General features: G+C 37.3%; 1 protein-coding gene across 5 annotated transcripts in view; it reads right to left on the reverse strand.

The window, feature by feature from the left end:
- The window catches only part of GALNT13 (polypeptide N-acetylgalactosaminyltransferase 13), a 666,740-nt gene that overhangs the window by 601,666 nt on the left and 37,489 nt on the right, over window positions 1-27,585 (reverse strand). The window contains exon 3 of one of the 5 annotated variants that reach the window (XM_027560406.1): window positions 13,493-13,627. The exons of the other annotated variants lie outside the window; for them this stretch is intronic. The gene's annotated coding sequence lies outside the window, so the exon portion shown is untranslated. The remainder of the gene's footprint in view (window positions 1-13,492; window positions 13,628-27,585) is intronic. 5 annotated transcript variants of the gene reach the window in all.

Raw genomic sequence — 27,585 nt, forward strand, 5'->3', positions numbered from 1 at the left:
ACATTTGGGTTAATTCCACTTTTTGGCTACCATGAATAATTTGGTGATGAACATTCATGTACAAGTTTTGATATATGGACAAATACATATGGACATATGTGTTTATGGACATATGTGTTTCTTGAGTATATATGTAAGAGTGGGATCAATTTTCTTAAATACATTCCCATAAAACCTATTCTCCACACAGAAGGAAATTTGGTCATGTTAAAATTAAATTTTAATCAGATCTTTTCTAAGTTCTGATCATTATTGACCAATGGCTTTTTATTACATATATCAATAAAATAAATTCCAACTCCCTAACTTTGCCTATAAAACAACCAAATATGGACCTTGACTGCCTTTCAGATTTCATCTTCTAACTCTTTCCTTTACTTAATGCACTCCAGAATCTTCATGCCTGAAGTACTCTCTAGAACACTGTTCTCCTAAGTAATCAAACAATCTCTCACCCTTTCTCTATTCAGATCACTGCTCAAGTATCCCCAGGGAGTTCTTTTCTGGACCAACTTATCTAAGATAATGCCCTTCCACCATCTATGCAATATACTTATGTGGTTGATTCAGAATATGTATCACTAGGACTTGTTTATTTATTTACTGCCTGATTCTCACCATGGAATTGCATCTATTATTCTCTGTGATATCCTTAAGATACCAAAAACATTTTTTGGCACAAAATCGGTGCTCGATCAACATCTGTTGAATGAATCAATGCAAGAAGGACTGAGAAGTAAAAGGTCTGGTAAAAACGCAGAGAAAATTATACAAACCCTGGTAATAATAATAATGAAAACTGAAAACACTGTATTAAACATTCATTTGTTCGAGCTGTGGGTGAATGGTCCTCTAAACTGAAAATAATTGTTCACTACATAAAGCTGTTCTCTTGTTCCATGCCCTCTGATACTTCTGGTCTCCTCTACCCAAACCTCAACTGCTTTAAGACAAAAACATAATTAAGGGTGAAGCTGAAGTAGCCTGTTAACAGAGCAGACTGAAGTTCGTATATATCCTACAGCTCTGTGTGAGTACAGCTCTGTTTGGTACAGGCACTCAAGTCATCATACTACCCAGTCTTAGGTTACACTGTTGCTGTTCTAGTCCAATAAACTACCTCCAATATGTGATCCATGGAACTAACCTGAGTCATGTTTTCTGATTTCCAGACCACCTACAGTCTGACAATTGTGTGTCTTTTGTCACAAAGGCCATTCAACAATGGAATGACAATCAAGGTATTAGATTTTCCATGGTTGGATATAGTTTCCTTGGAGATGGTTGGAGAGCATCACAGATTCAATGGACATGAACTTGGGCAAACTCCAGGAGATAGTGAAGGACAGGGAGGCCAGGTGTACTGCGGTCTATGGGTCACAAAGAGTCAGACATAACTCAGAGACTGAACAATAACAATTAGATTTCCCATACTTTCTACTGTTCAAAGTTTTTGTTGAATATTGGAATGATCTCTTTAAAAACTGAAAAAGATATATGACCAAACTTCTAATCACCTCCTGGTACACCCATCTAAGCAAGAGAATCGGTTTATTGAATTTGGCCTTCCCAAAAGAAAGTTCATCTTCTCTTGGCTACCTGCTGACTAATGATCAGGATAAAATTGGTAGGGAATTTTATAAAATTAATTTTGAAAACACAGATTCCACCCTGTCCATTCCTGAACATGGTGGACTTTTCTTTCCCCAACAACAATCTCGAGCCAGCCCAGATGGCATGCCTCTAGCTGACAGTGAAGCCAAAAGGAGGCCTAGAGTATTAAAAGTTAATTCTGACCCCACCACCTGGACTCTTCTATTGAATTGACATGGTCCTAGACCATGAGGATAAGAAGTGCTTGGTTGCGTACATTGTTAACCAAATCCCACTACAATATTCCACGTGGGTCAACCTAGAAGATATTTGTAATGTTTTGTAAAAATGCCCTTGTCCCACTCATATTTAACTCTCCTCTATGAAAGATCTGGGTCTGAGTAAAAGATGATTGAAAAAAGAGGTGATGTTATATTTATTAGACTGGGACACACAAACGTCATGGCTATGGAGGGAACTTGGCAACCTTGATATCTGAGGAGGAAGCAAATCGTGTCTGAAAAGGTGTAATGAAGGAGTGGGAGACTAATTCATGTTGTCCTCTTGGTCACCCCGACATTAGAGCCTGGCAGGATAATCACATGGCCTACCTCAGTGAAGCAGCTTCTGCAGCTGGCAATCTGACCTACTGTTTCTTTCCCACCTTATCCATGTGCTATAAAACAGAAAAGTTATATAGACCAGTCCTTAACTACTCTGCTGTGCCTGATTTTCAATGGAAGTTTCCAAAAAGGGATCCCTTCTCTACTTCTCTGAGAAGCTTTGGGTTATGCTCCATATGGCAATCCAGGCTAGAAATCTTCAGTGATATGGCACATGCTTAGCCACATCAGTGTAGTGGTGATCCAAATCAAGTTTAACCAAAAACATTGAACTGGAGTGAACCATGCCCCTTTAGACTTTGTTTGTAGCTGGAGCAGGATGGCCCATGGACTATCTTGCAATTGGTACTGAGGTACTTGATTGTCTTTTGCAATGAAAACCAAGGATCAGCACATCAGGCTAAATTCCCTGGCACTAGTCACATGGATAATAAGGCGGTCTAGACTACATCTGGCCTGTATAAAAATAAGACATACTGAAATCCTCTGAGACTTATTTACAAGGATTGAGTCCATGATCTGGGAGACCTGATTAAAGGCAATACTGCAGGTTCACCTAATCCTGCTGCTTTATGTCCTATTTATAATAACCTCAAGTAAATATGGTATGAGAAAAATTGAAGAAAATTATCCTCAGCCTCTGTCAGATTAATCAAGTCATTGAATGGAATGGCATACTCATGTGAAATTTCACCAGAAGCCAAAATGACGGGAGGCCCAGGGTAGCTATCACTGGAAGACCTTCCTCCTTAGGATGGCTCGCACTCGCCTAGATTCAGGTCCCCGTCACTCTTCACCCAGGCCATTTCTCAGGGCTGTGTTTACGGTGAGCAATGTAAAGAATGAGATGAGATTTTTCTCTAGGACCAAGAGCAGCCTTTTACTGCTTTATATAAAATGGTGGATTCGCTATGGTTTTTGTTCTTTTCCTGAAATTCAACCTCATCATATTGTCAGTATGCAGTGGGGCAGTCCATATTACCTCCAGGGGATCTGGTAGGTAAGGGGAGCTGGTACAAACATGTTGAAACTTAAGAACCTGCCGTGCCATGACTAAAAATGCCCTTTTCTCTGACATAGGAGTCTATTCTGCCAACCTCTGTGAACCAGTAACAAGCTAATTTATTAGCAGATTCTTTACCATCTGAGCCACCAGGGAAGCACAGTTTTTCATTAAGTACAATCAAATTGAGGCCCTTCATAGACCTGAAATCATTGCACAAAGAAAAAATCAAGTCTGTATGTGTGCATTTTCATACATACAGAAATTTTTCTAAAAGGATACACTGGCTAAATTTTATAATCTCTGAGGAGTAGAACTGATTTATAGTCTTCTGTAGTACTGAATTTTTAATAACAGCATGTATTACTTCCAGAATAAAACTATCACTTTAATTATAAAAAAGTAATGTACACCCTTCATTTATCCTACAGATAAAATTGATTATCGATACAGATGCCAACACCTATGCTAGGTACTAAAGATAAAACAGATAAAAAGATACAATCTCTTCCTTCTTATTTAGGATCCAGGAGGGGAGACAGACAAGAGCATCAGAGTAGGGATAAGAAAAGATGTAAGTGAAATATTTGGAGTGATTCCAAGATGTGGAACTCTTTTCAACATATAATTATAATCTGTAACTATTAATGTTAAGAGAATACAGCAATAGAATAATTGTGCATAGAGGTTGAAAGAAAGATGAAGCTTTACAGAGAATGTGTATAAGATAGACGTTATTTTTCAAGGCAGTTTGTTACATATTGGTCTTCTAAGTCACTCTTGGGTATATGAATAACCATTCTATGATGATATTGTGAATATTAAAGTCTGAAATATATGTTAATGAGACTCTACAAGCAATGTGTGTTAAGTCACTCAGGCACTCAGTCATGTCTGACTCTTTTGCGACCCCATGGACTGTAGCCCACCAGGCTCCTCTGTCCACAAGATTTCCCAGGCAAGAATACTGGAGTGGGTTGCCTTTTCCTCCTACAGGGGACATTCTCCATCCAGGGACTGAACCTGAGTCTGCTGCACTGGCAGATGGATTCTTTACCACTAGTGCCACCTTGTCACTGTTCAGTTGATTAGTCGTGTCCAACTCTGCAACCCCATGGACTGCAGCACACCAGGCTTCCCTGTCCTTCACCATCTCCTGGACTTTGCTCAAATTCATGTCCATTGAGTTGGTGTTTCAACCAACCATCTCGTCCTCTGTCGTCCCCTTCTCTTCCTGCCTTCTGTCTTTCCCAGCATTAGAGTTTTTCCAATGAGTCAGCTCTTTGCATCAGGTGACCGAAGTATTGGAGCTTCAGCTTCAGCGTCAGTCCTTCCAATGAATATTCAGGATTGATTCACTTTAGGATTGACTGGTTTGATCTCCTTGAAATTAAGTCCTCCAGAAAAATCTCACAAAAAGCAATATATGACCCTCAAAAAGTAATGAAATTAAGTTTTTTTTATTTTATTTTATTTTTAAACTTTACAATATTGTATTAGTTTTGCCAAATATCGAAATGAATCCACCACAGGTATACCTGTGTTCCCCATCCTGAACCCTCCTCCCTCCTCCCTCCCCATACCCTCCCTCTGGGTCGTCCCAGTGCACCACCAGCCCCAAGCATCCAGTATCGTGCATGGAACCTGGACTGGCGACTCGTTTCATACATGATATTATACATGTTTCAATACCATTCTCCCAAATCTCCCACCCTCTCCCTCTCCCACAGAGTCCATAAGACTGATCTATACATCAGTGTCGCTTTTGCTGTCTTGTACACAGTTGTTACCATCTTTCTAAATTCCATATATATGCATTAGTATACTGTATTAAGTTTTAAAAACTATATTCATCCACCTAAAAAATGCTCATCTTTTCTTTGTTTTAGGTATTTAATACCTGCTCAGTATTCATTCTGGGCATCTCAAGTTGCTCAGTAGGTAAAGAATCTATCTGTAGTACAGTAGACACATGAGATGCAGGTTCGATCCCTGGGTCAGACAGACCCCTTGGAGGAGGGCATGGCAACCCACTCCAATATTCTTGCCAGGAGAATCCCACGGACAGTGGAGCCTGGTGAGCTACAGTCCATAAGGTCGCAAAGAGGCAGTCACACTGAAGCGACTGAGCACTCACAGTATTCATTTTATAACATGATATACCAGTGAATTAAGCTTGTTCATTAATAGTTGATGAGACAGGAAAACAGGAATCCAAAATGTTCATCTGGATGTAAAACCCAGATATTTAAGAGAGCAGTAGGGGATTTAGACAGTTCCCAGTTGACATTTACCAGCAAGCTAGCCATCTTCTGCCATAAATAACATGATTACAAAGAAAATAAATAATGCCACTGAGACAGTAAACCATTAGAAAATCTTAACCTCAGCTTCCTACTTCTTAGCTGGTCTTAAGGATTCTGATTTATTCACGACAAAAGATTAAGGAATGAATTACAAGTGTTCCTCCTTTGAAATATGCATGGTAGTATGGCTATTTCTTGTCTAGACATTCTTCCAAATGTTTATTTGTAGAAAATAAAGAAGAATAATATCATATTAGCTTATAAAAGTACATCAGAGTCAGTCTGCTCCAGCAGGCAATTAGTGGGAGATGGAAAGAAAGTGAAGTATAATGAAGCAAAACCCCAGAACTCTAGGGCACAAAAGGACTCCAACAGCACACAGGAGAGGATACAGAAGGACTTGGTTACAGAAAGTTCCAAAAGTAAAACCAACTAAAGCTGCTTTCTAAAATTCTACCCTAAAATTACACAAATATAAATAAAATTTTATTTGTCATCTCCGTTTAGTAAAAGTTTTACCATAGTTAATACATGAGAGAAAGACATACCTTTCTTAAGATTTTAAAAATATTAACAAGTGAAATATTCAACTTCTTCCACTCAAAAAAAAAAAAAAAAAACACTTTATTAAAACTACAGTATCCCTACATAATAGTTTGATTTGCAGCTTCAGTTTTCAGGTGTTTCTTTTTTTTTTTTTTCCTGCACCCTTCCTGGTGAAGTTTTTAATCATATATTAAGTGCCTCAAAAGGTAGACAATCAGAAGGAAGAAGTAAAGAATTAAAAATCAGAATACTGAATAACTAGCCCCCAATTAATTTAAAGTGAAATTATTAAATCCCTAAAGCATCAAAATTCATCTTCTTATTAGCAAAGTAACCTTGTTATCTGAAATTGTTAAAAACTGTAACTTGTTAATCAATATAAAACAATCTAATATAATGAACTATATAATCTGATAATAGAAAACATGGAAATATTGTAAAGTTATTTGCCAAAAACACATGAGAAAGAGAAAAACATGCCTCTTTACAAGATTCTAAAGTTGAGCAGAGATTACCATTATATCTAAGAAGCACATATTAAGGCAAGTGGAAAACAAGGCTACATTTTCCCTATTATCTGGGGAAAATATGAAAATTCCTTTAATTAGGGATTGTACCACTTAAAGAACTATAAATTAAAATTAAATATTGTTTTTGATAAAACTATTTTAAAAATGGGATAAAATGGGTCCTTACAGGTAGAAATGTAAATCGGCAAAATTTTTTTTAGAAAGAAATGTGATTTATTAAAAATGACCTTTGACCTGCTTTCTTAAAAAATCCTGTACTTTGAACTAGTGATTTCTCCACTGCAAAACTCCTTTGTTAAAAAACCCCATACTAAAGAAAACGTTTGTGCACAATTATGGCAGCATAATTTATAAATAGGGTATACAGGAATGCATAGTTATGATAAAATACAACAAATAGACCCAAAGGATTGTCAAAAGTTATTCACAAAATGGAATAAAGAAGAAAAGGAGGGCAGAACCTTTCATTAAAAATAAAGCTTGACTTAAGGATTCTGTTTCAGAATTTTTCTCTTCAGCTAGTCTACAGTATTACAGAATTATGTGCAAGATAAAAGTTCACCCTACATGCCATATTCTATTAAAACTCCACATTCCTTTTTTAAAAGTGGCTAACTTTTCAAACCTGGGGTCTCACCCAAGATTCAGGAAATATTTTTGCTTGTTTCTTTGTATTTGTAGACCTTCTTCCAAATAAATACACTCAAAATCATCAGGACCAATATTTAAAAGCAATTCAACGGTAAAGAATCCGCCTGCAGTGCAGGAGATGCAGGAGACCTGGGTTCAATCCCTGGGTCTGAAAGATCCCTGGAGAAGGACAGGACCACCCACTCCAGTATTCTTGCCTGGAAAATCCCATGGACAGAGGAGCCTGGTGGACTACAGTCCATGGGGTCACAAAGAGTCAGACTGACTGAAGTGACTGAGCACGCACTCATGCACACAAAGTGGGGAAGACTATTCACTTCTAATCACTCTCATTGTCGCAGCCTGTATTTCATCAAATCCAACTATATTTTTATAAAAGAGACGACACAAATGGATTTTCTATTTCACTTATGTAAAGAAATTTTAATATTTTGAAGACATACCTACTCAGATCCTAAAATGCTCTTCCCTTATACATGATTTAGATTAAAATGGCATGCTAATTGAAGTACCTGAGAAATGCAGTGATTACTGCTATAGAAAAGCAGTTTCGTATCAATATTAAAAGTATATTTTAATTTTTAAAAAATCATTATTAAGATAATAATCTAACCAAAAATGGTTAGATTGAAAATCAAATTACCATGAGCAAGAAAACCTCCTTGTTAAAAGCAAGCACCCCAGCATATTTCTTTTTTCAGAGACCACAAGAAAAATAACAGATGTAGTATACAACTAATATAATCTATACTACAGTTTTTAAATGTCCAATCCAAAAATACTATCATAAGTTACCCTAATTATCATTTTAAGGCAATAATTATATAACATTATGTCTCTGGGACACCAAAATAATACATATTCACGTATCACATTGTTCCTGTTGTTGGCAATTAAATCAACTTCTGGAAACAATTTTTCTTTCCATGTTATTCACCAGATATTAGCAATGGGAATATGGTAGGGGACTGGGGAGTAGAAAGGGGCAGGAGAAAAGTGATTATCACCCTATTCAAATTAACCTCAATGGTTAGATTCCTTTCTATAAATGGTATTTTTATAGTTTATATCATAGCAGCGAGAAACAATGTTGTAAATAGACAGTTTTTATTATTATAGCTTATTTTTAAGTTTCAAATTCTGAAAGCAAACTACTCATAAATTTTTTGCAAAGGCTTTATAGTTTCATAGCTCAAACAGCAAAAATATAAAGCATCAAGATCAATAACATCTGTTAGTCCAAGGAAAAGCTCCACTGTTTATGTAGCTGAATAGCTATAATATTTTCTTTTGATTTTGATAAGCAGAATAAATAATTCCAACTAGTGATTGACATCTGAACAAATCAGTAGGTGTCCTCTGCTCCAAAATCTCTTATCTGTTAATTTCTGTGGAATGAAACAGTGTTCAACCTGAGAAAGAAAATACTGGTATGATTCTTCTCTTGCAAAAAACCATAATCAGTATGAAAATTCTCAGATTTCCTACATCTATTCAGCACCACCCCAGCAGAACAGCAATCAATGCTTTTATTTTTCTTTTTGCTTTACATTTCTAGCAGATAGGTATAAAGGCAGCAATCTGAATCAATGAAACCCATTAACTAAAGCATGGAATTTTTTTTCTTTATGTCAATTTTAATTCCTGGTTATTCACACTCTCTCACTTTATTAAATTATATCTCTTTGATCAGATTTAATCATAGTACTCTTAATCATATTTCTTATATTCCTTTTTCATTCATCTCATTTTCTCCCCATAGTCTCCTCCTTTTCTAATTAGAAAAGTCATCTAACCAGGATTTTTCATTTCAATTTACAATTGGCTTTGTAGGATATATTTGTCAGTCATTTTTTCCACATGTCAATTATTTTTCCCATTTTTTCCCAGCTTTCCTGTAGTTTCTTCCTCTTCTATGCAGAAAACACCATCACTCTCTCTTGACCATCCCAAAATTTCTCCATAATCTCTAGTTGCCATTTTACAGAAGTTCCATTTCTTACTCAGCATCTGAATACATATTCTAAGTTCTTTCTTTATTTCAATCAAAACCAAAATTACAATTGATGATACGTAAGAAAGACAGTACTTGTAATCATGTGCCACTACTAAGACACTGAAGATGCCAAATAACAGCAAAAATATCAGAACAATGAACATTTGTGTGAAAGAGCCAGAAATATATAAGCTGTTGCTTTTTCTTAAAATTAAGCATTAGTAGCATGGTTGGGGTATTAGATAGACTTTAATTCAAGTCCCATCTCTGCCATACTTTAATTTGGAGATACTAAGGTCCATCTAGTTAAGGTTATGGTTTTTCCAGTGGTCATGTATGGATGTGAGAGTTGGACTGTGAAGAAGACTGAGCGCCGAAGAATTGATGCTTTTGAATTGTGGTATTGGAGAAGACTCTTGAGAGTCCCTTGGACTGCAAGGAGATCCAACCAGTTCATTCTGAAGGAGATCAGCCCTGGGATTTCTTTGGAAGGAATGATGCTAAAGCTGAAACTCCAGTACTTTGGCCACCTCATGTGAAGAGTTGGCTCATTGGAAAAGACTCTGATGCTGGAAGGGATTGGGGGCAGGAGGAGAAGGGGATGACAGCAGATGAGATGGCTGGATGGTATCACTGACTCGATGGCCGTGAGTCTGGGTGAACTCCGGGAGTTGGTGATGGACAGGGAGGCCTGGCGTGCTGCAACTCATGGGGTCGCAAAGAGTTGGACACGACTGAGCGACTGAACTGACTGACTGACTGGAAAGGTTAATTTGCCAGTTAACCCTGGTTGCTCTCAGGTTTACAAAATAACAATAAGAGCTCTCCCTACTTGAAAAGTCATGGTAAAGAGTATGCCCATAAAATGAGAATCAGAGGAATTGGCACATACAACTAACCAGTACATTTTAGCCATTGCTACTATCATGATCAGTATTACAATGAGCAAAATTGTTCATACAACTCAGAAAGAGAAAAGTGTTTAAGATTCATTCAAATATAAGCTATTTACTTCATTTATCTGGCAAATTTAAGTACCTAAAGGCTTTCAACCCTCTGCTAGATGCTTGGGGCATTTTACCTCCCAGAGCTTTTAATATAATATTGATTGGCCAAAACATTGCTTGGGTTTTTCTGTATCCACAAAAATGTTGGATATTTCCAGATAAAATCAAAGACCTGTTAAGAGCAGATCCACTGATAAGAGTATCAATTTTATTATTTTTATTTTGTTCTTTATGCATTCTTTTTATATATCTTAAATAAGTCTTTTATAGAAAAATTAGGAGCATTCATAAATTTGTCAGTAGACTTTGATGATTTTGAGGCACCTATTAGACATAAAGAGCTTCCCAAGTGTCACTAGTGGTAAAGAACCCACCTACCAATACAGGTTAGATTAAGAGACACGGGTTCGATCCCTGTGTTGGGAAGACCCCCTGGAGGAGGGCACAGCAGCCCACTTCAGTATGGTTGCCTGGAGAATCCTATGGACAGCAGAGCCTGGCAGGCACCCGTCCATAGGGTTGCAAAGAGTCGGACACAATTAAGTGACTTGGCATGCATACACTCATGGGACATAAACTGGGACTCCCAGAGGCAGGTGAATATAGAAGTTGAATTTTAGGAGAGGTAAAAGATGAGGGGGTTTGCAAACCAATGTTAATTAAAGCCATGGAAATTTCCACAAAGAATCCTATAGAGTCCAATTTAAAGAAAGATAAGCCCACAAGTTCAATTGGGCAAGGGCTATCAAGAGAAGAGAAAATAATGAGAGTATAGTGTTATAATTCCAATAAAAATAATACTGAAAAATAGAGAGCATGATTAATGGTACAAAATCATGCTAAGAGATCAAAGAATTGTAGACTATACATAGTTCCAGGACTAATTTCAGTGACCTAAGAAAGAACAGTTTCAGACAAGCTGAGAAAGCAAGGCTCAGTGTGTTGAGGTGTGAATGGAGGACTCAGGTTTAAAACAAAGAATATAGACAATTCTTAGAAACATTTAACTCTGAGTAGAGATAAGAGGTAATGTGCAGCTAAAGGTGGACTTGGAATGAAGGGAGGATTTGTGAATAGATACTCTTTTGCTTTTAAGCAGAAAAATATTTTGACATCTTTAATGCCAATGAAGGAAATTTGGAGACAGGGAGAAAACTGAAGATACAGAAGAGGAAGAAAATATTCATTTGAGTCAGGACTCTTAGGACACATACAGGTATAAGGTCAGGAGCATGTGTGATGGCACTGTCTAATGGAGGAAGACGCACTGGGAGGGAAAAATGAAAGAATTTATGGACAGAGGTAAATTAGCAGGAACCTTGTAATCCACAGATGCTATTTTCTCTGCATGTCATCTTTTAAGAAGGAAGGAAGGAGAGTAATGTGGGGTTAGAGCACAGGACAGCAGCAAAGGTTTTATACCGAATTATGGAGGATGGAAGATATACATAGAAAAATACATAAAAGTTGTATCTCAAAGTAGAGGCCTCAGCTAAAGTTGTCATCTCAGATTCTCACCCTGTGTGCCTGGTGTATATCATTTCTGATGTCCCCCTAGAGGGACTGAGGCATGTCTCCCTCCCTATCCATGAAAGGGGTTTACTCTAGGTGGAAGGTATTTTATTTTATTGTTGCTGTTGCTCAATTGTTAAGTTGTGTCCAATTCTTTGCGACCCCATGGACTGCAGCTTCCAGGCTTCTGTGTCCTTCTCCATCACCAAATCTCCTGGAGTTTGCTCAAATTCATGTCCACTGAGTTGGTGATGCTATCTAACCATCTCATTTTCTGCCACCCTCATCTTATTTTGCCTTCAATCTTTCCCAGCATCAGAGTCTTTTCCAATGAGTCTGCTCTTCACATCATGGGGCCAAAGTATTGGAGCTTTAGCACCAGTCTTTCCAATGAATATTCAGGGTTGATTTCCTTTAAAACTGACTGGTTTGATCTCCTTTACTTTTCATTTTTTAGCAAAAGTATATTAATTTAAAAACCAGATTAAGTATGACTGAAGCAAACAGAATACTGCATATGATGCAAATCTCAGTGAACTCTTAGTTAACATGGTTTGAATGTGCTGAAAATGACTATTAACATTCTTCCCTCCTAAAAAATTAATAATGATATATCTTGCCAAACCTTTGCACTCATACCGGCAGACACAGCAGAGGAGGAAAGCTCAGTAAAGGAAGAAGAAACCCAAAGGATTTTGCTCTAAGCTAGTTGCATGTTACTAGAGAGAAAAGGAAAAAAAAAAAAAAAACAACAACTGTTCATGGTCATGACTAACATGGATCAGTGGTCAAGTTACTCCTTTTTTATTCCTCTCTCTATCATCCTCTCTCCCTCTTTTTCAGCTGGACCCTACTGTTTCCAAGATACCTTCCAGTTTGACTCTCTGCTGCTCAATTGGGTGTCTCTCATACTAGCTGAGGTTGCCAGGCAACATGACTGATGGAACACTCACCAGGCTGCGTGGTGGCTCTATTTTTTGGTTAGCAGGTGGGAGATTTGGGTAGAATATCATGAGGTTTCCACATTGCAATTCTGTTTCCAGTGAGTATATAGTTGATTGCCTTCAATATTATTAATATACTTCATTGCACTATTCATCATTGTTCAGAGGTTTTTCTTTTTTGAAACAATTATCAATATTTCCCAAATTTTTCAAGAGATTGGATTGCCCTTCAGAAAACTTCCTACCTTTTCAGATGCTCATTATCATAAAGCCAAAATTTTAAAGAATATGATAAACCAAAAGGTTATTGATGGGGAGAAGATATAAAGGGGAACTTGTTGGGGATTGGAAATGCTCTGTATCTTGATCCGGGTAGTAAAAACACAGTGCATAGCTATGTAAAAATCCATCAATCTGTATACTTATATTAGGGCACAATTTAACATAAACGTGGCATGCTTCTAGTTTTAAAAGGTGCTGACAAGGTAAATAAACATATAGAAATAGGGGCTATATAACTTTGATGTATGTTTGAAAGCCAAAATGATCTCTAGCTTGTCATTAAAGAACATAACATCTTCTTAAAGACCAGGCATTGTAGTTACATTTAATTAGTTTAACAATAGAGATGATTTTGTCATATGGCAACCATGCTTTTACTAATAACTTGCTTTTTATAGAGAAGAAGGCTTAACTGTCAATTCAGCTGAGCACATTGAGGAGAGCAGACAGCCCTAATAGCCACGCATTGCAGATGATTTGCTATTTGTTCCAGCCTTACCGGATTGCAAGCAGAATGCTTTGGATGCAGAGAAAGATCACATCTGGAAATTCACCTCAAGGACAGACTTCATATACAGAGTCATGAAGTATACACTGTTCTGGCCTCTGTGGGCTACACTAGACCCAGCACTTCCTACAACATAACATGGACAGAAAAATTGACTGGGAAATCTAACACAAACTTTAAAGCAATGGTCTTTAGTAGCTTTATTTTTACTGCATTTTATTTATAAAATATATTTTATTTTATTGTACTTTATCTGATGTACTTTATCTGATGTACTTTATTGTACTTTATTTTATGTACTTTATTGTACTTTATTTTATTTTACTTATTTACTTTATTTTATTGTATTTTATTTTACTGTATTTTATTTATAAAACCATACAATCTCCATGCCAAAGAATGAGGTTACTTTCTATACTTTATCTGCTGGACCTTCTAAAGAGCTTAGCATTAAACTTGTACAGTTTTTAAAAGTACTTTTATATTTTCTTATTTCATTTGCTGCTCATCATGGCTTTAAAATATATTGTCCAATCTAAGGCTCAGAGAGTTTAAGTGACTTGCCCCAAATGACACACTCGTCTAAGCCAGAAATCTTCCCAACCAGAATGTGAAGCCAGTTTTCTAACACACAACACCATGTGGTTTAATGAATCCTATTGTTTCATTTCAGGACTTGGCAAAGCCTCTACACAAAGGCAGTTCCTATAAAAATTCAACTTTGTTTAAAATAAATAAACATTTATCACATATTTGCTAGACTTTGGGATATTTCTTTTGACAAGAAGAACTATTTGTCTAGGGCAAATAAAACTGCATAGAATTGTGGTGGTTTAAGACACAATAGGTGGCTAAGGTTGGACCACCTATTTATCAGCTGACAACACTGAGATCCAGTAGGTTCTGATGACTTTCCCAAGTTTCATAACTTCCAGTGGTAAAATTCAAACTGGAACTCCTTTTATCTGTTTCTTGCTTTGATATTATATAAAGTGTTATCCTAAGCCTAAATTTTGAGCAATATTTCAGTATAGTTCAAAGGATAAAATTGATCTATTTAAGGATAGAAATTGAGACTGTCCATCCCCTCTAAGAGAAAAAGCTTTACACAGGAGAAATAACACAAACTGCCTTTCTACCCTCTCGATCAGTACTAGGCATGAATAGACCCTTCCCTCCCTTAAATAACTGAATTTATATTAATATAGGTGGGTGAAATAAAACATCATTTATTAATCTTCTCCTATGTAATAGACCCTTTGCATATATCTTTCACAAAAAATATTTCAAGAAGTCACTATTAATATCATGTCCTTTTACTGCTGAGAAAGTAGGACCAGTTAGGATAAGGACCTTGCTCAAGGTCACGTAGCTAGTAATTTGCACAGCTGAGATCAAACCCCAGCTCTGTTTCATGATAGATCCTGTGTATTTTAACCCACACCATCCGGCCTTAGAAATCTGATTACTTAAATGTAGTCCCCATCCTCTAATTGTGACTGAGACTGCTAAGAGCCTATTGTTGCTCAGTCTCTCAGCTGTGTCCAACTCTTTGTGACCCCATGGACTGCAGTGCTCCAGGCTTCCTTGTCCTTCACCATCTCCTGGAGCTTGCTCAAACTCATGTCCATTAAGTCAGTGATGCTATCCAACTATCTCATCCTCTGTTGTCCCCTTCTCCTGCCTTCAGTCTTTCTCATTAGGGTCTTTTCTATTGAGTCAGCTAAGAACCTACCCAATACTAACCTTCCCCTTCCCTACTAGAGAGACATTCCGAGGATTTATGTGTGCAACAGAAACACTATGCATAACAGCTTCGTTTGCAACAAACAAACAAATGGTACTCAGGAAGAAAATATTGGGTAGTTTCTGAAGAACATTTTTGAGGGGGGTTAAACCAGCTAGTTTATGCAGGTCAAGAAGTAACAGAACTGGACATGGAACAAATGACTGGACAAAATTTGGAAAGAAGTATGTCAAGGCTGTATATTGTCACCCTGCTTATTTAACTTATATGCAGAGTACATCATGCAAAATGTCAGGCTAGATGAAGCACAAGCTGGAATCAAGATTGCCAGGAAAAATATCAACAGCCTCAGATATGCAGATGATACCACTCTAATGGTAGAAAGCGAAGAAAATTAAAGCAACTCTTGAGGACAGTAAAAAAGCTGGATTGAAACTCAACATTCAAAAAACTAAGATCATGGCACGTGGTCCCATCACTTCATGGCAAATAGATGGGGAAAAAGCAGAAACAGTGACAGATTTTATAGTCTTGGGCTCCAAAATTACTGCAGATGGTGACTGCAGCCATGAAATTAAAAGACACTTGCTCTTTGGAAGGAAAGCTATAGCAAACCTAGACAACATATTAAAAACCAGAGACATTACTTTGCTGACAAAGGTCTGTAGAGTCAAAGCTATGTTTTTTCCAGTAGTCATGTATGGATGTGAGAGCTGGACCATAAAGAAGGCTGAGCACTGAATCAATGCTTTCAAATTGTGGTGTTGGAGAAGACTTGAGAGTCCCTTGGACTGCAAGGAGGTCAAACCAGTCAATCCTAAAGGAAATCAACCCTGAATATTCACTGGAAGGACTGTTGCTGAAGCTGAAGCTCCAATCCTTTGGCCACCTGATGCAAAGAGCCAACTCATTTAAAAAGACCCTAATGCTGAGAAAACCTGAAGGCAAAAGGAGAAGAGGGCAACAGAGAATAAGATGGATAGATAGCATCACCAACTCAATGGACATGAATTTGAGCAAACTCCAGGAGATAGTGGAAGACAGGGAAGCTTGGTATGCTGCAGTCCATGGGGTCGCAAAGAGTCAAACATAACTTAGCGACTGAACAGCAACAACAAACCTGCTGGTAGCATGACCTCTGCCATTGCATTTTGTTTGTTCGCTATTGCTGCACAGAACACAAATAAGATGGCTGGGCTCCAGGCATCAGCTTAGCTGTTGGAAAATCCTTGAGGATGAAGTCATACTGCTAAAGTGTTGGAACAGAACTAAAGAAACAATTCCCTGATGATCAAAGTACAATTCCAGCCCCATATGCCAGTTACCAGACTTCTTTATGCAGAAGAAAACTTGAACTCTACCTTGTTGAAAGCAATGAAATTATGTTATATAAAATCCATTGAGCCTCAGTTGCTCACAAAAATGTTAGAGCAACAATTAATTTTGTTTGTAAAGACTACTAAAAATAATACTGACTCAAGTGTTCTAGCTCTGACAAGTACAGACTAGGTAATGCATGAAGAGAGAGAGAAAAAAAAATCAACTGATCTTTCTTTGGGAAACTTAAAAAGCTGGGACAAATATATGTGTGTGTGTGTGTGTGTGTGTGTGTGTGTGTGTGTATTTTTTAAAATTTGCAGTTTTGCTACCACTTAGGTCAAAGGCCAGAAGAGAATATCACACTTATCCTAACAATGAGAAAAGGTCAGATAAGCTATAAAATAATAACTTTTCCTGAGCTTATCAGAGACCTGGGGTCACAAGGCAAAGAAATTAACTAAATCTCAAATGGTAACAGCCATTCTGAGGAGAGATAGGACATAGGGACCATTTCACTTCTGACAGTTCATGAGAGGGACATGTGCTCATTTTGGAAGTGGGTAAGAAGAAAACAGCTAAAATGGTAACAAATTCTTCTGTCAGCCAGAAGGGGCTGACAGAACAGTACAGACACCCAGGGATCCCCCAGACACAAAGGGATATACACTCATTCAGAAGCTCTTTTTTCTTTTTAAGGCATTTCCTGGCAGCTCATCAGAAAGATTAAGGTGAGGGCAGGAAGCCAGAGAGAGCACGTTGGTATCACAAAGGCACAAAACCAGTTCTGCTTCCCCACTCTGTTGTCTAACACAACACCTTTTAAGACAGAAAACCCTCGTACTCCTGAGGGCCCTGGAAAAGATGCACAGTATCTGGGAGAGAGGTAGGAGCAAAAGTCCTAGGGGCCACGGGGAGGGATGGTCACTCTCTCGGGCCCAGAATCTCACACTGACACAAAGCAGAGATCTGCTCCCACTAGGGAAAAAGCAGGACACGTGTCCCCACCAAAGAACTCCAGAGTCAAGTAAGAGTTTGAACATCATGAGAGGAATGGGGAGGGATACTGAAAAAGCTACATGGCTAAGGCCCAGATGCACAGAACACTGTAACCTTAACACTGGAATAAAGTATCCTTGAACCTTCCCATCCCTACCAGGAGTATGGCACCAAGTAACAAGCCAGCAGTCTACCCCTGGGGGAGGGACAAGATGGGACAAGAGGCTTCCTACCTAAACAGTGTATTAAAAATCAGAAACATCACTTTGCCGACAAAGGGCTGTATAGTCAAAGCTATGGTTTTTCCCGTAGTCATGTATGACTGTGAGAGCTGGACAATGATGCTTTTTTGAACTGTGGTTTTGGAGAAAGACTCTTGAGAGTCCCTTGGACTGCAAGGAGATCAAACCAGTGAATCTTAAAGAAAGTCAATCCTGAATATTCACTGGAAGGACTGATGCTAAAGCTGAGGCTTTGACCATGTGATGAGAATAGCCGACTTGTTGGAAAAGACCCTGATGCTAGGAAAGATAGAAAGCAGGAGAAGTGGACGACAGAGGACAAGATGGTTGGATGGCATCACCGACTCAATGGACACGAGTTTGAGCAAGCTTTTCAGTTCAGTCAGTTCAGTTCAGTCACTCAGTCATGTCCGACTCTTTGCGACTCCATGAATTGCAGCACGCCAGGCCTCCCTGTCCATCACCAACTCCCGGAGTTCACTCAGACTCACGTCCATCGAGTCAATGATGCCATCCAGCCATCTCATTCTCTGTCGTCCCCTTCTCCTCCTGCCCCCAATCCCTCCCAGCATCAGAGTCTTTTCCAATGAGTCAACTCTTCACATGAGGTGGCCAAAATACTGGAGTTTCAGCTTTAGCATCATTCCTTCCAAAGAAATCCCAGGGCTGATCTCCTTCAGAATGGACTGGTTGGATCTCCTTGCAGTCCAAGGAACTCTCAAGAGTCTTCTCCAATACCACAGTTCAAAAGCATCAATTCTTCGGCGCTCAGCTGCGTTCAGCTTTCTTCACAGTCCAACTCTCACAGCCATACATGACCACTGGAAAAACCATAGCCTTAACTAGACGAACCTTTGTTGGCAAAGAATGTGTCTGCTTTTCAATATGCTGTCTAGGTTGGTCATAACTTTCCTTCCAAGGAGTAAGTGCCTTTTAATTTCATGGCTGCAGTCACCATCTGCAGTGATTCTGGAGCCCCAAAAAATAAAGTCTGACACTGTTTCCCCATCTATTTGCCATGAAATGATGGGACCAGATGCCATGATCTTTGTTTTCTGAATGTTGAGCTTTAAGCCAACTTTTTCACTCTCCACTTTCACTTTCATCAAGAGGCTTAAGCTTTGGGAGATGGTAAAGGACAGGGAAGCCTGGCGTGCTGCAGTCCATGGGGTTGGAAAGACTCGGACATTACTGAGTGATTGGATGAAAACAACTGCTTTGCAAGGGTTAGGAGGGCAGAGAACAAATGCTGAGAAAAATTTTCTGGCCCTCTAGGCCCACACGAAGCACAAGGAAACAACAGTACTACTGCTGGAATTGGAAGTCTTAAAAAAAATCCTTCATTGTAAGCAGTTAGATGAACAAACAAAACAAGAAAAATCATTTGATAATCTCAGCAGATACAGAGGAAGCATCTGATGAAATGAAAAACTCAGTTGTTGCTTATAATCCCAGCAAATTCAGAATTAAAATAAATTTTTTAACCTGCTGTATGATATTTACAAAAGACACTATAATAAGGATCATTCTTAATAGTAAAATGGTGAAAGTTTTCCCTTTGATTTGAGAATAACAACAATTTTTTCTTTCCATTCTCATTCAGCATTGTTCTAAACATTCTATTCAATTCAATAAGATGTGAAAAAAGTATAAAACTTGACAACTATTAAATACTGTTATCTTTGACCACGGTGTAATTCTTTATGTAGAAAATCCAAAAGAATCTGTTAAAAAAATATTGGAATTAATAACTGAGTTTACTATTTGTTGTATGCAAGGTCAGTACAAAAATTACATTTCTTTATATAAAAAGCAGAAAGAAAATTAAGTTTTAAAAAATATGTAATACATAATAATATTAAGCTGTATAAAACTTCTAGGAACAAATTAACCACAATGAGTAAGACTTCTATGCAGAAAGCCAGAAAATATGATCAAGGAAAACCAAAAAGATCTAAATAAATAAAGGATGTACTCTATATCGGAGAGGGCAATGGCACCCCACTCCAGTATTCTTGCCTGGAAACTCCCATGGACAGAGGAGCCTGGTAGGCTGCAGTCCATGGGGTCGCGAAGAGTCAGACACGACTGAGTGACTTCACTTTCACTTTTCCCTTTCATGCATTGGAGAAGGAAATGGCAACCCACTCCAGTGTTCTTGCCTGGAGAATCCCAGCGACAGGGGAGCCTGGTGGGCTGCCGTCTGTGGGGTCGCACAGAGTCGGACATGATTGAAGCGACTTAGCAGCAACTTAGCAGCAGTACTTTATATATATATTCATAGATTAAAGGAGTCAAGTCATATTGTAATCATGCTGAATCTTCAGGAATTCATTTAATAATAGACTGAATACAATCCCAACCAAAACCCTAACTTTTTGGTCATATTTTACATAATAATTCTAAAATTCATATGAAATATGGCAAAGTCAAGATTCCTTGAATAAAAATATGATGGGATGATATTTTTAATTGATATGTAAAATTGTGTTTCGTGTGTACAATACTGTATTTTGACTTCTGTACACACTGTACACACAAGTGTGCTCACCACCTAAAAAGTCTAGTCCCACAAGTGACCACACTCCTGAGCCCCTTTACACATGTCCCCTTCCCCTAAGGCCTCCCTTCCCCTCTGGTAGCCACTACTCCATTCTCTATATCTATGTGTTTGGTTTTGATTTGGTTTGTTCATGTATTCATTTTTCTTATATTCCACATATATTTCAACAACATCAATGAACCTTTAGGGTTTTAGGCCAAGTAAATCAGCCAGGGAATGTGTTTTATAGATAACAGGAATAATTAAAAAGTAGCCATAGTTAAAATGCTGTCATAAGTAGTAGGATGAGACTAATAGAGCAATTAAAAAGAATAATTTCCCTAAAACACAGATATGTGGATATTTAATCTATGATATTGGCAATGAAGAGTAGTAGGCAAAGGAGAGAATTTTCAGTATGATTCTGTAACAACTAGATATCTGTTTGGAAGGAAAACAGGATTTCACTTCTACCTTAAACCATTCATGAAAATCAACTGAACTGGAAAAATATAAATGTAAAGAGGTAAAAATATAATCAATATTAAAATTTAAAACTTTTCCTCATCAAAAACTCCATTAAGAAATTGAAAAAGCAAGTCACAGAGAAGGAAAAGTTATTTAATTTATACAGTGTTCTTAATTCAAATATAACTAATTTCTGCATAATAACTATTTTTTAAAAAATGAAACCAGTAGAAAAATAAGCAAAAGCATCTGGACAGACAATTTATAGGCAATTATAACCATATGGCAATTAAATCATATAACATGACTGCCTTTTTCAAGAAGGAAATATAAACTATACTTTCATCAGAATGGCTAAAATTAAAAGGACTGATTAAATCAAGTATTGGTAAGGATGAAACAGAATTCTCATATACTACTGACTGGAGTATAGCTAGTATAACTACTTGGGAAAACTAGCAATATCTACTAAAATTAAAAATTAGGGGAGGGAGGTGGGAGGGGGGTTCAGGATGGGGAACACGTGTACACGCCCGTGGCGGATTCATGTTGATGTATGGCAAAACCAATACAATATTGTAAAGTAATTAGCCTCCAATTAAAATAAATAAATTTAAATTTTAAAAAATTTGCATAAAATATAATAGCAATTTCACTGGAGAATATATATCCAATATAAATGCATGTAAATATGCAGCAATAAACATTTAAAAGAATGTTTGCAGCAGCATTATTCATAATTTCCCAAACCTAGAAACAGCTCAAATGTGCATCAACAGCACATTCTGAATATTTTTATATTCTGAATATTTTTATACAATGGAATACCATGTAGCAATGAGAACTGATGAACCACAAAAGATATTAATAAAACTTAGAATACATGTTCAGGAAAGGAAACCAAACACAAAGGACTACATATTGTATGTAGGTACATAAATCATGCTAAATTAAAATTCTATATTTAGGGACCATAATGAAAGGTTGGCTTCACTGGCTCAGTGGTAAAGAATCCACCTGCCAATGAAAGAAACAGATTTGATGCCTGGGTTGGGAAGATCACTTGGAGAAGGAAATGGCAACTCCCTCCAGTAGTCTTGCCTGGAGAATCCCATAGACAAAGGAGTCTGGCAGGTTATAATCCGTGGAGTTGCAAAAGAGGTGGACGTGACTTAGTGACTGAACAACAATAACAACAATGAAAGGTTAAAACTATCATGCAAAGCAAGGAAATAATTACTGCAAAAATTACAAAACTGTTATTTGTCAGGCAATTGATGGAAAACAGGTTAATGTTCAGGAGCAGAAAAAGCAGTTTCTGGAATGCAGAAAATGTCTTATCTCTTGATCTGTATGATGGAAGCATGGGTCTTTGCTTATAAAAGCTATTGTTTTCTATGCTTAATATATAAAAATTCACAGCAAAAAAATTTTAAAGTAGCAATAATTCTGTAATTAAAGTTTATAAATTGAAAATATACAATTGAGCCTTTGATCAACATAGGTTTGAACTATATATAAATTACATAGACTTTTTAAAATAAATATAGTACTTGTATTTTCATTTCATAGATTTTTAAATTAACTAAGTATGGAAAACAGTTTGTATTCCATCAGAAATCATAGTACATAAAATTAAAAGAACCAGTATTTGAGTCCTGATTGTTAATACAAACTGTTTGAAGTTCCTGCCTTTGGTTGAATCATTTATCAAGTCCTTTATTTTTAAGGCAGATTTGCAACTCCATGGGAATGGACACATCTAACTTCCCTTTCATGATGTTCAAGGGTCAACTGTATATGAGATAAAGTTCAATGAATATAACTAATGTCTACTGAGAATTTACTTTGGTAGGAGCCACTGTAAGTACCTTATCTTAGTTAATCTTTACATATTCCAAAGGCATTAGTGTCACATTTCAGGGGTGCAAAGACTGAGGCAGAGAGAGCTTATGTAGTTTACACGAGTCACACAGTTCAAGGCCTCATTTTAAGATCTGAACCTGTGCACTAGTATGGTTCTGGAGTCCATAGGCTCTTAAGTAGTGCATTATGCCACTTCTCCAATATAGAAAAAGAGAGATACTCCCTATGCTGGGTGTTAGTTTTTTCTCTTGTCAAAATTATTGTTTAGCATGATTGGTAAACTAAGTCTGAAATACTGATCTGATGGGCTCAAGATACTAAATCTTTAATTCAGCACTTCATCCTTGTTTCATTTCAAGCTCTGTTAAGGAAGGAAGACAAATCACATTAAGATGACATATTTACTATTCTAATTTATAATTGAACAATATCATAAATTACACTGTTCTTGTTGCCCAGCATAGAAGTGAAAATGTACATAAGATTCATCACTCTCCATAGGGAAATTTCTTCCCCAAAGGTCAGAATATTTTTCTCCCTACCAAAGACTTAACTAAACAAAAGGTAAACTCAAAAAAAAAAATCTGTTTCTTTGACTGTTGGTAATGTCACTTTCCAATTCAATCTGGAAATCTCGGTTATTTTTTAGAGAAATGATGTACAGTGGTTAACTGCAGATCCTCTGATGTTTAACTCGGTAGGCTTAAGTGCCAGCCTTGCTATTTTCTAATTATCTGACCTGGGACAATTTACTTAGATTCTGCCTTGGTTTCTATTGTGCAAATGGGGAAGACATTAGTGTCTCTCATTCACGGTTGTTTGAAGTTTAAGTTAAATAATAAATACAAGTCATTCAAAACAGAGCCTGCCTACGTACATGCTCAGTTGCTGTAGTCATGGCTGATTTTTTTCGACTCTATGGACTATAGCTCACTAGGCTCCTCTGTCCATGGGGTTTCCCAGGCAAGAATATTGGATTGGGTTGCCATTTCCTTCTCCAGGGGATGGTCCCGACTCAAGGATTAAACCATGTCTCCCGCATTTTACCACTGAGTCATTGGGGAAGCCCAAAATAGAGACTGCTGCTGCTGCTGCTGCTGCTGCTAAGTCGCTTCAGTCGTGTCCGACCCCATAGATGGCAGCCCATCAGGCTTCCCCACAGCAAACGCTATACAAGTGTTAACTACTATTATTACTCCCTGACCCTATGTCCTTTAAAACCTCACCCACATCTATTCTTTTCTCTCCATTCCCACTGCAACAACCTTGGTATCACCCTCATCTCGTTCTTCTTATAGTGCTACGTATTTCTGCAAATTGTTCTTCCGACTACAACTGGAATCCATCGTGAAGAGAACACCAGATTAATATTCAAATAAGAAACTTTTATTCACATGATTGGCCTTACGAAATATTCTCTTTGTTTTGTCAATTGTCTACTAATTAGACTCAACTTTCTAATTCCAATGATCAGTATCTCCTACCAATGTGCTTCAGCCTCTTTTTCTAGTGTTATCTGTTTTCAGTTCAAGACAAAAAAATTATTCTGTTGTCAAACTAGTTAATTAGCCATTCAATGAATGTGAAGCATGCCTTTTCACAGCCAATCCTGGATATACTACTGCCTTGACTTCTCTGTTAGTATTGTCCACCTGCATAAATATCTATAACAATCTCCAGGGTGAAATCTTGAACCAGTGCAGTTTAGAATTGTATCTCCTTTCTTAAATCTCCTTAATGTTTATATAACCTTTCTGATTATTCCTTAAATTATTTGAAATGACTTTATTAATTTGACTAATTTAGACTACTTTGATGATATCATATCTTAATACCACATCCTTTGCTTTCTTTATGCCTGGGTATATCTTATTTCCTCAAATTACAAACAGAATTTTCTTGAAAGTCATTTTTTGTCTCCTCCTGAAGCCATGAAATTAAAAGACGCTTGCTCCTTGGAAGAAAAGCTATGACCAACCTAGATAGCATATTAAAAAGCAGAGACATTACTTTGCCAACAAAGGTCTGTCTACTCAAAGCTATGGTTTTTCCATTAGTCATGTATGGATGTGAGAGTTGGACCATAAAGAAAACTGAGCACTAAAGAATTGATGCTTTTGAACTGTCGAGTTGGAGAAGACTCTTGAGAGTCCCTTGGACTGCAAGGAGATCAAACCACTCAATCTAAAAGGAAATCAGTCCTGAATATTCATTGGAAGGACTGATACTAAAACTCCAATATTTTGGCCACCTGATGTGAAGAACTGACTCATTTGAAAAGACTCTGATGATGGGAAAGATTGAAGGCAGGAGGAGAAGGGGACGACTAAAGGATGAGATTGTTGGATGGCATCATCAACTTGATGGGCATGAGTTTAAGCAAGCTCCAGGAGTTGGTGATGGACAGGGAAGCCTGCCTGCTGCAGTCCATGGGGTAACAACGAGTCAGATACAACTGAATGACTAAACTGATACTCAACAAGCACCTACTCTTGTAACCAACACAGTGCCTCTCATATTATAGTAGCATGTGACAAGTATTTATTGAATTAAATGAAATAAAAATACTAAATTTGAACACTAGCTTTGTCTTTCAGAGACCAATTCTGGAAAACAAAAGTAGACATATTCTCTAAATCCTTTGCTCAAAACCAAGATGAGTATGAGAACAACCAAAGACCTGACTCAATCATTTTTAGAGTACAAATATTTTGTATACTAAGAAGCTTGAGAATATCCCTCAGGTAAAATACTGCTAATGGTTCATTTCAAGAGGTGATGTGTAAAGGCACTGGGATTGGTAGATGACTAAAATGGCAAAAGATGAAGATCACTAATGAGTGAAAGGGAATCAGTGTGGCTGGTGTGCTGTAAAGGATGTGCCTGAGCTCAGACACACCTGAAAATGATGAATAGCGAGGAAGATTAAGTCAAGATGGACTCTCCAATTTGAACCTCTCTGTATTGTATGAAGTGGCTGAAGAACTGCAAGAAAAGGGTGTGGCCAGTAACTTCAAATTCTAAGAAGTAAGATTAACAGAAGCATAAAATAGGTCTATAGCCTTAGGGAAGAAACTTTTTTCCCCCCCCCAGGATTTCTTTACTCAAACAGCATTTTTTCAAGGCAGCTTTGGGTTGCTGAGTGGTCCTACCAACATTTAGTATAAGGCAATTGTTATTTGTTTGGTTGAAATTCAATCATAAACTACTTATTTACTAAAGAATTAATATCTATGATCTGAGGTTGAAGAGTAAGGTTTTTATGCAAATAAAGAAAGACCAGTCACTGAATTTTAGTGCTTAATATTGGATTAAGAGGATAAAGAAAAAATGCTATAGCATTAAATCAACCTCTTAAAAAAAAAAACAGAAGATTCAAATAGACATTTTTTCAAAGAAGACATAGAGATGGTAAAGAAACACATGAATGGATGCTCAACATCACTAATCATCAGGAAAATACTAGTCAAAACAACAATGAGGTATCATCTCAAACATATTATAATGGCTACTATCAAAAAGACAAGAAATAATAAATGCTGGCAAGAATTTGGAAAAAAGGAAACCCATGTGCACTGTTGGTGAAAATGTAGATTTGTGCAGCCACTGTGGAAAATAGCATGGAAGATTATCAAAAAATTACAAATAGTAATACCACACGCTCCAGCAATTCCATTTCAGGGTATTTATCAATAAAACTGCTAACTTAAAAAGATATATGCAGGCCCACAATCACTGCAGCTTTATTTACAATGGTCAAGATATGAAAACAACACAAGTATCCACTAATGAGTGAATGGATAGAGAAGATGTGGTGTATATGTGATGCTTATGTGTATATGTATATATACATGCCATATATGTGGCATACTATTTGGCCATGAAAAAGAATGAAATATATGCAATAGCATGAACAGACCTTGAGGGTATTATGCTAAGTGAATTAAGTCAGGCAGAGAAAGATAAATACCATAACATCTCATTTACATGTGTGATTTAAAAACAAACAACCCAAGTTCATAGATACTGAGAACAGATTGGTGATTGCCAGAAGAGAAGATGAGGGGTGGGAGAAACAGGTGATAAGGATCAAAAGTATAAACATCCAGCTCTAAAATAAAAAAGTCATGGGAATGTGATGTACAGCATGGTTACTGTAATTAACAAAATTATAGCATATTTGAAACTTGCTAAGAGAATAAATCTTAAAAGTCCTTATCACAGGAAAAAAATTTTATAAGGATATATAGTGATAGAAGTTAACTAAACTTACTGTGGTGATCATTTTGCAATATATACAAATATTTGAATCATATTGTACACCTGAAACAGATACAATGTTTATGCCAATTATGCTTCAATAAAACAAACTAGATCAGGGCTACCCTGGTGGATCAGTAGTAAAGAAGCCACCTGTCAATGCAAGAGACATGCATTCAATATCTGGTCTGGGAAGATCCTACATGTCACAGGGCCACAACTACTGACCCTGTGCTCTAGAGCCTGGGAGCTACAACTACTGAGCCTGTGGATCACAACTACTGAAGTCTGTGCGTCTTAGAGTCCCCACTCTACAGCAAGAGAAGCCACTGCAGAGAGAAGCCTGTGCACTGCAACTAAAGAGTAGCCCTTGCTACTGCAACCAGAGAAAAGCCCTTGCTTTTTGTTGACCCAACACAGCCAATATGAATAAATAAATAAATTTATATTACAAAATTAGATCAACCTCAAGCTTTGCTCCCATGAATGATAGATTAAACTTTCTGTGCTGCATTTCCCTTGTATGAAGAATAGAGGTAATAACATACCTACCTCATTATATCATTGCTTAGATTAACTGAGATATTGAATGTAAGGTACAAGGGTTAGAATTGATACTTAATATGGATTTTTTTTCTTGCCC

This window comes from Bos indicus x Bos taurus, chromosome 2 (assembly GCF_003369695.1).
Source record: "Bos indicus x Bos taurus breed Angus x Brahman F1 hybrid chromosome 2, Bos_hybrid_MaternalHap_v2.0, whole genome shotgun sequence".
NCBI lineage: Eukaryota > Metazoa > Chordata > Mammalia > Artiodactyla > Bovidae > Bos > Bos indicus x Bos taurus.